The following is a 15,269-nucleotide window of genomic DNA, read 5'->3' as shown; positions in this document are numbered from 1 at the left end:
AAGTAGAAAAGACAGTTTTATTTCCTTTCCAGGCAAAAGAGGTCACAGTGAGCTACTGTGACTGTGAGCCTGCTGGGGAGAAAAGGCAGGCACTTTTATAGCAAAAGTTCAAGAGATCAAGGGGTGGAGCTAGTTTCCATAGAGAAAGTATGCAGGGTAAAAAATTGTTGCAAAGTTGTTCTTGTTTTTAAAGATGCAGTGGTCCTCTTAACCTTTGCTGGGTATGAAATTCACCTCCCACTTTGAGAGAACAAGGGATGCACAGGAAGGGGGTCCATGGAAAAGAACTCTAGAGAAAAACTTATGCAATTTAAAGGTAGGCTGATAAATACTTTATGCCTTTTAAGCAGGCTGAGGCCTGCACCTTGAACAACAGGATACAAGGAAACCATAAGAAGCTAAAAACAACTGCAGATATGTACAGTTGGGGCGAGTTATGAACAAGATGCAGAAGACACCTGACTGCCATTTCTGAGGTGTTAGGGTCAAGAGGAGAGCACTAGGGTCAAAAGCAGGGCACTGGGGGCAAGAGGAGGGCGCTGAGCATGATCCTCACATGCAGCACCACTAGGGGTTTGGGAGAACCACCCAAGCCTCCCTCCCCGCCAGCCTAACCCTGCTCAGCAAGTGCATGAGCAAAACCCTTTACACCATTATATGGTTAAGCAGTTACAAACACCATTACAGATAGATATCAGATGGTCACTGATGACAATAGGGTCCTGCTTAGTTACATGCTAAGCCAGATTCATAATTGGTGAAGACTTATTGACCTATAAACCCCCTTAGGTTGCTCTTTGCCTTTCCCTATTTTTGTCTTATTTATGCAGTAGTCACAGATCAGTTGGATATGGATCCACATCAGACTAAATATTTGCTCTCTTGAGAATTTGCCAATGTATGCATTTTAATTGACCTATTACACATGGCTGAATGAATCCAGTGATTCACCAAAAAGGTTAAGTCCCTTTTGATTACATAGGAAAAATGCAGCATTCTAGAACTCTCCCTTGTCTAGACATTTAAGATTATTTGGTGTATATTCTCTTTCAATTTACATTCTGTCTTCTACTATTTGGTGGAGTCTTTCTTGCATTTTTCCCTGAAGTGAGGAGTATCTTGTGTGTGCCCAGGTGATACTAAAAAGCCATATAAGGCCTAACTATATGTAACATTTGTTTCTGTGGACTGAAATCATTTTCTGGCATTACAGCACATGTGGGGCTCTATTGTACAATATGCTTTCATTTCATTTATAACCAAACTGAACATGAGTGACAATGTGGAAATGAATATAGTTTACTCCTGTTCAGCTTGAGAAATTGCATCTGACACAAAGTGAAAGGAAATATGTGGGAGTGTTGAAACCAAAAAAACAAACAAACAAACAAAAAAACCCCAGAAAATTCAGTCAAACGAAAAAATACAATTCTCTGCCCTCTCAAGGGAAAAAAAAAATATATATATATATCATGCTTTTATCAAATGTCAGCATCATTGGTAAGATATTTCTTATTATAGTTTACTTATATTTAGTGTATGTTTATCATGTTGTATAGTTTTAAATCACTAAAGACAATAATTGGCCATCATTACTAATATAAACTCTATTTCAGAAATATGTAGTATTAAAATCATGGCAGGAAAACTCATCAGTGGACAAGGCACTTAAAATAGCTCAATTTAGAAATGAATTTCTAACCAACACTGCACTATAAATTGGCAGAACAAAAAGCCTATAAAAGAAGTAAGTTTAAAGACACTAAGTATATCTAAATATAGCATGGTAAAAAGTTATTGTTCTATGTAGCACCCAACATCTTTTTCTGTTCACTGGTTAACAATGCCTTGTATTTCTTTCCCCAAACTATTCTTTCTCCATTCAAAATCTATATTTGATTGGCTAGTTTTGACTCCTTTTCTGATTGTTACAGACTGAATGTTTGTGTATCCTCAAATCTATATGTTGAAGCCCTAACCCCCATGTGATAGTATTTGGGAGTGGGGCCGTTGGGAGGTAATCAGGTTTAGATGATGTCATGAGGGTGGAGTTCTCTATGTAGGATTAGTGTCCTTATAAGGAGAGAAAGGGAGAGAGATCTCTCTGTATATTTGATTACACAGAGGGAAGGTAGCCATCTGCAAGCCAGGAAGAGAGTCCTCACCAGAACCTGACCAGAACCTGACCATGCTGGCACCCTCTTGAACTTTAAGCCTTGAGAACTGTGAGGAAATAAATTTCCATAGTTTAAGCCACCCAGTCTGTGACCTTTATATGCATTAGGTCTGGCCAATCTGTGTATTTCATGCCTCTGGCCATGATGACTGAATCCTGAAGGACTATTTGGCACAACTCAAACCATTAAAAATTAGATCTGGATATTTTTAGAATTCCCTCAGTCTTTCTCAGCTGGGGATCCTCTCTGAATCGCAGCACAGAAAATGATCTCAATGACTACTTTCTCAATTCTCCCCAAGAGTACTCCAGTACTAAGTATGTTTTGAATTAATTCTTATTTTGTGGTTAGTTTTATTCCTTTAATAACTACGTAAGTTTAAAAAGCTAAAGCTCTAAACATTCTTAGAAACAATAAACAGTACATATATGTGAATTAAAAAATACATGTGCAGTAAAAAAAAAAATGATCTATCAAGCCATGAAAGACATAGAAGAAACTTAAAAGACATACTACTAAATGAAAGAAGTCAGTCTGAAAAGGCTACAAACTACGATTCTAACCAAATGACATTCTGGAAAAGGCACAGCTACAGAAACAATAAAAAGATGGTGGTTCCAGGGGTTTGGGGAGAGAGAAGGAGGGAGGAATGAATAGAAGGAGCACAAGGGATTTTTAGGGCAATGAAATTATTCTATATGATACTATAGAGGTGGCTACACGTCATTATGCATTTGTCAAAACCCGCACAATGTACAACATCAAGAGTGAACCCTAATGTAAACTATGGACTTCGGTTGATAATAATGTGTCCATGTTGGTTCATCAATTGTACCAAATATGCCACACTGATGAGGGATGTTGAGGGTAGAGGAGTACATATGTGTGGGTTGGGAGGGCTATGTGTGAACTCTCTGTATTTTCTTCTCAATTCTGTTGTGAACCTGAAACTGCACTAAAAGAAGAAAGTCTATTTTAAAAAAAGAAAAAAAGAGCACCTCATTATTACCATCCACAATGCCATGTAAGACAGAAAATTGTTCATGTGCAAAACATCCATTGTCTTGAAACAATGAACGCGTTACAGCATCAGGACTTACATCTCTCATATTTAAACGCTAGTTGAGAAAACCTCCCTTACCAGGGAGTGCGAGATTGGAAGAATGTAAAGATGGAGCTACTAGGCTCCATGGATCTCAGTGTAAGTGATGCTTCTTAGAAGCCCTCCCTGACCTCTGTCTTAGTCCGTTTGAGCTACTATATAACAAAAATACCTTAAGCCAGGTGGCTTATAAACAACAAACAAACAAACATTTATTTCTCACAATTCTGCAGGCTGGGAAGTCCAAGTCCATGAGATTGACAGACTCAGTGTCTGGTGAGAGCCTGCCTCCTCATTACGTCCCATCTCCTCTCTATCCTCACATGGCAGAAGGGCATGGGCTCTCTCTGGAGCCTCTATTCAATAAGGGCACTAATCTCATTCATGACAGCTCCAATAGCATGACCTAATCAAGTCCCAACCTCAAATTCTCTTCACATTAGAGATTAGGTTTCAACTTACGAATATTGAGGGAACACAAACATTCATATCATAGCAACCTCTGGGATAAGTTAAATCTCTACTGTGGACACCCATGCACACTTCTTTTATGCTAGGTGTCATAGCTGCAATTTTAAAATTATGTTTGTGATTATATGATTAATGCCTGGCTTGCCCATCAGACTTTAAGCAACATGAAAGTAGAAACCATGTATCTTTTTGTTCATCATTTTATCTCTAGTACCGAGCATTATATCTCACATGTAGTATGTGCCAAATAATTGTGGGATGGGTGAAATGAATAATCTTAAAAATATTTATTTTCATATTCAATAAAGGTATTCTGCACTTAAAATTCTATACCCATTAAAGTTACAAAATACAATACAGTAAAGAATAATCTAAAAGCACCTTGCACACTTAAGTCTCTTAGTACCAGGAAAGTGGATTTTTTTTCTAGTCTGTTATCTTTTATTTCAAGGAGATGTAAAGTTACTGGCACTCACTTAAGGACAGTAAATTGTTTACTTATAGATCCTGTCATCAAAGATAGCAATTGTAGAGGCATAATTTTTAGACATATAACTAATTTTTACACCACATTCTTATAAATATGTTTAAGATAATTAAAATGGTAGAAAATGATTGCTAAGAAAATTTTAATAAAATTTTAGTTCTTAAAATAAGTTTTTGATTTATTTTAAATGGGAGAAGTATACTTCTTTTGGCCAAAAACTTTAAGTGGTTTTAGGCACCTGAAGTTATTGAATTGCTGGGTAACCATAATTTTACTCATTACTAAGTTATAATCAATTCTAATAGACTAATTTAAAAACACTCGGCTTAAGTATTTGAATGGTCCAAAATTCAATAGCATATAATGGAAAACATAGATAAATTAAATCCCTTAGAAACCACTATGTGCCAAACTAGGCAAGTGTTTATTTACTCTTGAGATGGTCATTAATCAAGTCAAGTGAAGACTGAATGCAATTAATGGCTTAGGAACTACAAATATTCTCTTGACTAAGCTGAAAAATGGCTGATTGATTCTGCATTGCATGGAAAGCATGCAATGAAATTGGAAATATTTTGGTAAATATCAAGGAAACTTTGAGCATTTCCAAGTATTCTAGAGGTTCCCACAAACTAAACAGACAGATACTAAAAGGTACATAGAATATATTTCCCTCTCCTTACAGGAACTAGAGGCTCTGCTTTTCCTTATAAGTGACAGCTGAAAAGAAGACTCAAAGTTTTTCCAGGACTCAGTTTTATAAACAATAAATTCTAAATATTTTCCATTTATGAAGAGATGTTTTAAGGCCAAAAGAATGAGAAAATAAGTACATGGAACCAAAATTATTGTATATTCCTTAATTGAAAAAGAGGAGGAAGCAAGGAATTAAAGTGATCTCTGAGGATAAAATCTAGGTCTCTTTCATGCTTAGAGTCTCTTACAAATATTAAGGCATTAATATATCTTTGCTAAATGAATGAATTAAAGACCATGCATCTGTTTTTCTTATATACCAAGCTTTACATTTATCTAGAGAAGATTCAGAATCTTACTTCTAATTATAGCAGATTCAGTCCTTATGGATATTACAGTATAAAATAATGAAACACACACACATATAAGATGGAAATTTTAGGTACTAATACTTATTTTTGAAAAGAAGCATTCATTTTTATTTTCCTTTTGGGGTACTTATTTTATGCTAAGTTGTAAAAAGAATATGAATAAAGACAAAGTACAAATAAACATCTCAGTAATTGTCAATAAAAAACCATGGAAGAAAAAAGTCAAAGAAACTTAAGGCGAACACAAGAGTACCTGAAAATTCTAGGTACTAAATCAACATTTATTCACTGATCAAACGACTCTCAATCAAAAAGAGAATCATTTAAGAAATCAGGTGCCAGTCTAGAGAAGAGACCTTTTCCAATATATTTAGTAATCCAATGAACATTTGTTAGGCAACCCAATGCCCCATACACTGCCCAAATACTGGGAAGATACAAACAAGACATTAAGAAATGTCATAAACTTATCATAAGATATGAGGAAGACAAAGGCATACAGCAATGACTTATAAGATAAGAAGTTAAACACTGTAACAGAGAATGCATAAGGCTCTCTAAGTGGGAAGGATCTGAATTACATCAATGAAGGCAAGAGAAGAGGTGCCACTTGGAATTAGGTCTTGAAGGATAAGAATTTTACATAATAATATCTAATGCTACAAAAAAGTAACCAAAATAATTACTTTATACACAACCTAGTGTATACCTAAGCAGGAATGATTGGAGTATATGCTACTCCTAGAACTGCTATTACTACTATAATGTACGTTTCACTCAGTCCTTCTATTATTAGTAATTCTGTGACAATAGTTATTTCTTTTTGAGCATTTGTCAAAAAAAGTCTATATAATGAATTTAATTTGAGAAGTACTTTTCCTGAAATGTTGTATTTCCACTTTTATTTCCATAATAATATCCAGCAAAATCCTTTTATTTGATTTTTTATACATTTTCAGAGTTCTGGTCCCAGATGGTAGGCTCCTGAACTTGCTTCCTCCCATAGACACACCAAAGCTACAGCTACACATGGAACGAATCCTTCTGAAAGAAATCTTGAAACTGGCTGACTCTTATCATACACATCAGGTAAACAAGAAAATACCCACATCAAAATGGTTGAAGAGGCTGACACATACTCGTGCCATAAACCCCATCTCCAGCACAGAAACATGCAATCATCAGGAGGGAAATTCCAACTCCCAGCTTCTCCCTGAAGAGTGAAGAATTTGGATCCAACATGTAGGGTGCCAACTTTTAAAATTTCTAGCTGGAGGATGTGGCCTCAGAACACCTACCTCTGAAAGCCACCATGAGACCCAAAAGACCAGCCAAACTTACATCAGACAAAATAGGCTTTAAAGTTTAATAAGAGACAAAAAGGTCATTATATAATGATAAAGGGATTAATTCAACAAGAAGATATAAAATTTGTAAATATTTATGCACCCATCATAGTCACCTATATACATAAAACAAATTCTAACAAACCTAAAAGGAGAAATAGACAACAATACAATAATAGTAAGAGATTTCACTAACCCACTTTCAGTGATGGATATATCAACCAAAAAAAAAAAAATCAGTAAGAAAACATTAAACTGCACAGTAGACCAGATGGACTTAACAGTTATTTATAAAACATTCCATCCAACAACAGCATTATACACATTCTTCTCAAGTACACATGGAATATTTTATATGATAGATCATGTGCTAGGGTATAAAACAAGTCAATTTAGAAAGACTGAAATATTAAGCATTTTTCCAAATACAATGATATGAAACTAGAAATCAAGTATTAGGAGAAAACTAGAATAGTCACAAATATGTGGAGATTAAACAACATGTTACTGAACAATCATTAAATTACTCAGGACATTTTTCACAGAACTAAAATAAAGCAAGTAATCCTAAAATTTATATGGAATCACAAAAGACCCAGAATTGCCAAAGCAATACTGAAGAAAAAGAACAAAGCTGGAGGAATAACCCTCCCAGACTTCAGACAATACTACAGAGCTACAGAAATCAAAACTGCATGATATCAGCACAAAAACAGACACATGGATCAATGGCACTGAATAGAGAGCCCAGAAATAAACCTACAGACTTATGGTCAATTAATCTTCAACAAAGGAGGCAAGAATGTACAATGGAGTAAAGAGAATCTCTTCAGCAAGTGGTGTTGGGAAACCTGGATAGATATATGTAAACCAATGAAGTTAGAACACTCCTTCACACCATACACACAAATAAACTCAAAATAGCTTAAAGACTTAAGCATAGGACACGACACAATAAACCTCTAAGAAGAAAACATAAGCAAAACATTTTCTCACAGAAATTGAAAAAAAAATCTTAAAACTTATGAAACTACAAAATACCCACCAAAGCCAAAGCAATCTTGAAAAAGAACAAAGCTGGAGGAGTCACACTCCCTGATTTCAAACCATGTTACAAAACTATAGTAATCAAAACAGTATGACATTGGCATAAAAACAAACACTAAGAGTGCTGTGTAAAAGGAAAGAAGGTTAGCACTCCCCTAACAAGGATGGAAGAAGCTCTCGGGCCTGACAACACTCATGAGGTTAAGGTACTGCCACCTACTTCATGACATCTAACCACTATTTTTGAAGAAACAAAAACAGTAATTTGAAAAGATACATACACCAATGTTCATAGCAGCAATATTTACAATAGCCAATATATGGAAGCAACCTAAGTGTTAATAGATGAATGGTTAAAGAAGATAATATATGTGATCTATCTATCTATCTATCTATCCATCCATCTATACATATAGAGAGAGAAAAGTATATATATATATAACACACATATACATGTACATACAATGGAATACTAATAGCCATAAAAAAGACTAAATAATGGATGGATCTGGAGGATATTATGCTTGGTGAACTAAATCACACAGAAAAAGACAAATACTGTATGCTTTCATTTATACGTGGAATCAAAAAAAACCAAAACAAACAAATGAATGTATGTAACAAAACAGAAACAAACTCAAAGATACAGAGAACAAACTAGTGTTTACCACAGGAAAGAGGGGAGTGGGAATGAGGGGCAAGATAGGGGAAGGGGATTAAGAGGTACAAACTACTAGTTATAAAATAAGATATAAAGGTGTAATATACAGCACTGGGTATACAGCCAATATTTTATAATTTCATATGGAGTATAATCAATAAAAATATTACATCACTATTTTGTACACCTGAAACTAATATTGTAAGTTAACTGTATATGAATTCAAAAAAAAAAAAAAAACAGATCCACAGATCAATGGAACAGAAGATAGAGGCCAGAAATAAATCCATACATATGTAGTCAATTAATTTTCACAAATTATCTAAGAATATACAATGGAGAAAGAATAGTTTCTTCAATAAACAGTGTTGGGAAAATTGGAGAGCCACATGCAAAGGAATGGTACTGGATCCTTATTTTACACCATACACAAAATCAACTGAAAATGGATTAACACTTGAATATAAGAGTTGAACCCACAAAACTCCTAGAAGACAACATAGAAGTAAACTCCTTGTTATCAGACTTGGCAATGACATTTTTGGATTTGACACCAAAAGCAGAGATAGTAAAAGCAAAAATAAACATGTGGGATAATATCAAGCTAAAAAATCTTCTGCACAACAAAGGAAACCAACAAAATACAAAGGCAACATATAGAATGGGAAGAATATTGCAAACTGTATGTCTGATAAGGGGTTAATATCCAAAATATAAAAGAATTTCAGATAATTCAATAGCAAGAAAACCAAGCAATCTGATTTTTAAAATGGGCAGAGGATTTGAATAGACATTTTTCCAAAGAAGACATACAAATGGCCAACAGGTACATGAAAAGTGCTCAACAGCATTTAATCATCCTGGAATGCAAACCAAACCATTATCAGATATTAGTTTACACTTGTAAGAATGGCTATCATCAAAAAGATGAGAGATAACAAGTGTTGGTTAGAATATGGAGAAATGAAGCACTTACGCACCATTGATGGAAATATAAATTGATTCAGCCAGTATAAAAATAGTACAGAGGTTACTCAAAAAATTAAAAATAGAAATACAACATGATCTAGAAATCCCACATCTAGGTATATATCTAAAGAAAACAAATCACTATTTCAAAGGTATGTCTGTTCCCCCATGTTCACTGTGGTATTATTTACAATAGTTACAGCATGGATACAACTATATATTGATGTATGAATGTATAAGAAAAAGTTGTGGTATATGTATACAATGGAATATTATTCAGCCTTAAAAAGGAAGGAATTCTGCCATTTGTAACAACATGGTTGAACCTTGAGGGTATTATGCTAAATGAAATAGGTTAGAGATAAGTAAATATTGTATGATCTCACTTACACGTGGATTTTGTAAAACTCATAGAAAGACTGAACAGATTGATGGTTGCCAGAGGCAGGGGGTGGGTGGGGGAAATGGGTGAAGGTACTCAGAAAGTACAAAATCCAGTCGTAATAGAAGTACATTCTGGGGATGTAACACATAGCATGGTGACCACAGTTAATACTGATTTTTATATTTGAAATTTTCTAAGTTTAGATCTTAAAATTTTTCATTATAAGAAAAAAAACTTATAAGCATGTGAGGTGATAGATGTTAACTAAACTTACGTGGTAATCACTTAGCAATATATACATGTATCAAATAACTATGTTGTAAAACATAAATGAATGTCAATTGCATCTCAATAAAACTAGAAAAAAATTTTATTTTCTTCTTCTCTGTATTATCTTTTTAAATTCATGATCACTTATGTCCTCTCTCAGTCCTCTTGCATCAATTGTCCACTTAAGTATAGACTTCTGTAGCAAAAATCTTACTGCCCATAGTGCATCGTCTTGGTTCTCTCACCTAGTGTAGAAGCTGATGTTTTGGAGTTTTCCAGCTAACACTGAGTTTCCAGGTGGGTCCATGGTTTATTCACTCAGTTCTCCAGTGAGAAATGGAAACAAGATGGTGTGACTTATCTCCAGCAGCACTTTTTTTGATCAAAGGAATGTTTGTGCTGTTAGAAAGTATTTGTTCAAGTTGGCTATTCAAGAAATTGCTCTATAATCATGAAATTTTCTACAGACTGAAGTAACTTACAGAAGACTCAAGTATAGGAAAGATGCCTTACTCTGCAGAAAACTGTTAGGATCCACATAAACGGTTCATTTTATCTCCCATTCTGTGTTTTATGTGACTATAACACTTATTTCCCTGAGGAGAAAAGAATATACCAAAAATGAAATTTGAGGGTCTGAGCTAAGTTAAAACTCATGGGAGTTTTCCCCGAGTGCTCTAGATGGGATGTTTTCCCTATTTCATGAAATCACAAAGACAGAAGTAGGTTACAATTCACCATATTCAAGTAAATGAATTATGTATAATCCTATAAAGAATAAACAAGAAAACATTCATGCTATTTTACCCCTTGTCTCAAATTATATTTCATCATCTTTGTGTTATGCCTTACAGATCATTTCTAACACGTGGGTATTTTATAAATTAAAAATAAAAATTATTCAAAATCATATTACGACCAGAACAGTAGCAATTTCCCTCCTTGGCATGTTCCTCTGAAAGACATATGACTTTCTGTATCTGATTGACCTCACTTCTGTTGATGGTTTAACAGTATGTTTCATAATCCATAAGGCTTGGAAGCCTGTATTAACAAATGAAAACTTGGGATACTTGGGTTGGGGGGGGTATTTTTTTTCCCATGTCTTTTTTAAAAAATCCAGAATACTTCTGGGCAAAGCTCCTTTGATACCCTGTTTAGATTTTCCAATAAATATGGGGTAGACAACATTCAGGTTAGCTCTTAATCCGTAGATTGGAAAGAGTGGCACAAAAATCCATCACTGTCCAATCCCTGTTGCTATGAGCTAAAAGCTCTGGGAAAGCTGCAGTTTTCCTGCTTTCTACTCAATACAAACCAGTATGCTTAGGAGAACCTAGAGGGCAGTAGAACCTTTGTAAGTTTAAGGTTGTTACTTGAGATTGACTAGAATTTATTAGCCAGATAACTAGCGCAGCCAAGAAGACTCTGGTTCATTGTCTAATTGTCATGTTAGCAATGAAAACTGTATTATGTAAGTGCTCATAGTAGCATTTACATCTATTTTAAGGTCCCCTGTGTAAACTCCATTTTATACTGCAAGTGATGCTAGCAATCCCAGGAGTGATGCCCATGTGTTTCACACACCTGATCAATCTTAGCATTTGTTGAGTTTAACTCTATAAATGATTACATACTAGGCACTGCAATAGACCATACAACATTCACTCTGCTCTGCTGACTTGTAGTCCCGGGATCTCTAGTCTCCCCTACAGATGAAATGGTTCTTACCCCATGAGAAGGAATCCTAGTTAACTTTTGTTCTCGTCTTGTGTCTTCTGTCTAGGCTTCCTCTCCTGAAGCTACTGGCTTTGTGCCTTCAGAATCCTAAGGTCTTTATTTCCACTCTGACAAGTCTATAGTCAAGGCTGTTGCCAGTCTTCATACCCTACATTTTCCCCTTGTGAATTTTCATCTGGAGAAGAGGTGTGACCTAACAGTGACGCACTTTTTTTTCACTCTGGGTAATTTGACTTCCTCATGGTCTAAGGCTATCAAATCTCCTAGGCTTCTATTACAATGGCTCTGGGCCAAATACGTTTTCTTAGTGTTGATATTATAGCTTATGAATTTAAATTTTAGGTCATATACTGGAGTAAGACTTAAGATTAAAATTAGTTTTGTATGTGATCTTTTCCTTGAGATGAAATTAAACTATAACAATCTATCATGAAAGCACAAATATTTTATTGACTCAGTTATAGACCGAATCTTCAGGCTTAATCTCAAGAATTGACATCAAAAGTCACTTATTACATATATTGGTGTGGTGATATATGTGCAAGGAGAACTATGTTAAAGCCAGGTCCCCTTAGGAATTTAGGGTTTAAAACACTAAAAAAGACTGTAAGGACATATCAATCCCCAGAAAATACTGTACATGTGTATGACATTATAAATGCATGACCAGACATACATTTTGATTACAATTTCCTTGAAAAAAGTCTTTCATATGTGCTTATGTGTGACTATATATACATAATTATAAATATATATGTATATAAAGATACGGTTTTCACAATGCTTGGAGTATAGAGTAAATGTCAGTCAATATACACTTGTTGAGTGTATTTAAGTAAAATTTTCCAGTCAGACACAGGGATACAATATTTTATATTTATCTTTAAAAATTTTTGACTTTTTTTTCCAAAATATTTTATCCATTACAAGGATGCAGTCTTTCATGAAAGAAATGTTGTATCTGAAATAGTTAAATACAATAAATGGGGGGAGAATATAGTACCCAATAAAGAAAATTGAGAAAAGAAGTACAAAAGGGCAAGCTTTTCTCTTTTGGGAGAAAAACAGACCTTTTTTGGTTTGTTTGTTTTCAAGGACCTAATATGGATAGTTACATATTTCTTAATTTTTTTCTGCTTCAGACAAAGGAAGCAGCTATTTTATGAGTTAGAAAGGCAAACTAAGTGTATTCTGTTAATTAACTGGAAGAATAGTGATAAGGAAGCAGACCATGTCTAAGAAAGGATGTTTAGCTCCTAAAAATGAAGGAACCCAGCAATGCTCTGACACTGTAGCCTTAACATTTGAAGACACATTGCTAGCCAAGAGTGTTTTTTATTTTTCATTGCAATCTAAAATTTAGGATAAATAAACTTTAAGTATCAATGAGAAAGGTAATGGCATGTGCCTTGAACATTTCTCTTTTGAAAATTCCTCTAGAAATGTTATGTCAAAATACATCACTCGCAATACAGTGGGGCAAAGATCGTGTCTTTAATGAATAGTTCTGGGACAATTAATATCCATCTGAGGGGCGTGACAGTATCTTGACCTTCTACTTCATACCACACACAAAAAGAAAATACAAAGCGGTTTTCAGATGTAAATGTGTAAAGTAAAGCAATGAAACATTTAGAGAGAAAAAGGGAATGTATTTGTAACCTTACAGTAAACAAAGATTTCTTAAATAGGGTATAAACACACCAACAATGACCAAGAAAAGATGAATTTAACTATATTAAAATTAATTACTTCTGCTTATCAAGAAAGACCATTAAGGATGAGAAGACAACCCCAGAGAGTGGGAGAAGACACTGACACTACATATATTCAACAGGAGACTCATATAAAATTACATAAAGAACTCAAAATCAAAAGAACAAACAAAAAACAGGCAACCAAACATAGAAATCAAGCAAAAAGGCTTGAACAGAAGATTCTTAAAAAAAAGAGTACACCCAATTATTCAATAAACATATAAAAAGCTGCTTGGCTCATCAATCCAAGAAATAAAAGTTACAACATGAAACAACATCAATACACAGCGTCCAGAATGGCAAAATGATTAAAAAAAAAAACAGAAAATAAGTGTTGACAAGGATACAGAAAAACTCAAACTCCCAAGCACTGCTTATTTGGCAGCTTCCACCAAAACTGAACATAAGCACAATCTATGGCCTGGAATTCCATTCCACCCAACAGAAATACAGACACATATTTTCCAAATGATATGCACAGCAGCCCTAAGTCAGTTACTACCCAAATGCTCATCAGGATAAATGAACTGTGACATATTTGCCAAATGAAATACTACACAACAAAGAGAATAAATGAACGAAAAACTTCTTTCAATATTATAAGTGAATTTCAAAATATGCTGAGAAAAATTTCTCAAATCTCAAAAGGATACTTTAATTAATGAAGACCATATAATAAACATATAATTAAGAATGAACAGGTAGTCATTTTTATTGTATTTTATACTTATTATATTAGATTCAGGATTAGTTGCTTTGGTTGTTGTGATATACATCTTGTTAATAAAAATCTTGAAAAATATTTGAATTTTAATATACAAAATAGAGCCAAAGAAACAAATCATGATGCTTTAGCCTTATGACATAAATTAAACTATCCTTAACATTTGAAGTTTAAAGTTAAACAAACTTTCCCTCTATGAAACTGAATCCAGAATTAGAGTTTCAGGCCCATTCTGTCATTTGAAAATTTCCTTCAGCGCAGTTAATTAGAACTAACAGAGATCACCTGGCTAGAACAAGCAACAACACCTCAATGGAAGCCTTCAGGAGGTTGAAGCCCATCTCTGTCCTACCTTCCTCAGATGCCCAAGCCAGCCAGATGCTGATTGAGCTCTGTGACCTACATGCCCAGCCCTGCCACAGATTCTGAAGTCAAATATCTAGGGAAGTCTTTAAAAAAAATCCTATCCAGGAATTCAGTAGTTTGATAATGTCAGTCTTGCAGTTCTTGATGTTTCTCTAGACTAGCATTATTTAGTTTTTATAGCTCATTCTTTTTCTATAACCCGTTTTTATAACCAGCTCTTGCCTAGAAACCCAGTTCCTGTTCATTGGTTTCTGCTTTGAGCGATCCGCCTGGGAGTGTCCTGCTTGATGGCCTGCCTCATATCTCAGCACTTTCCAGACAGAAGTCTCACTGTGCTTCTTCCTACTTTTCCCATGGCCTGCACTCCGTGTCATCGTCACTGGATTTGCTTGGTGCTGATAACCAGCGTGTCCCTGGACAATGAACCACTGCCTACTCCCAAGGTTTACTGAAGCCCTGCTCTGCTGGCAACCTGGGCCAATTACCTGTTGCTCCTCACCAGACATCCGTGTCCCCGCATGGACTTTCACCAGTGCTAGTTTCCAGACTTTTTTCAACCATCTCATTTTACCTAGGAAGGCATCCTAAGACAGCTGTAAGCCTGACATGCATCATGCCTCCTCCTCCCTAGAATCTCTCACACTGCTGATTTCTGAGGGGCAGTCCAAGCCCAGCGGATCCGTCTCACCTCTGAGTCACA

The 15,269-nt window shown here is 35.0% G+C and overlaps 1 non-coding gene across 1 annotated transcript; it reads left to right on the top strand.

The window, feature by feature from the left end:
• Positions 1–7,818: 7,818 nt before the first annotated feature.
• On the top strand, positions 7,819–7,943 carry LOC123612110 (U6atac minor spliceosomal RNA). Its single transcript, XR_006719283.1, has one exon. It is a non-coding gene; the product is annotated as a U6atac minor spliceosomal RNA (small nuclear RNA).
• The last annotated feature ends 7,326 nt before the right edge of the window (positions 7,944–15,269 follow it).

This window comes from Camelus bactrianus, chromosome 5, assembly GCF_048773025.1.
Source record: "Camelus bactrianus isolate YW-2024 breed Bactrian camel chromosome 5, ASM4877302v1, whole genome shotgun sequence".
In the NCBI taxonomy this organism is placed as follows: Eukaryota; Metazoa; Chordata; class Mammalia; order Artiodactyla; family Camelidae; genus Camelus; species Camelus bactrianus.
The sequence above is the reverse complement of the archived record's forward strand: the minus strand, read 5'-3'. Positions and strand labels throughout refer to the sequence as shown.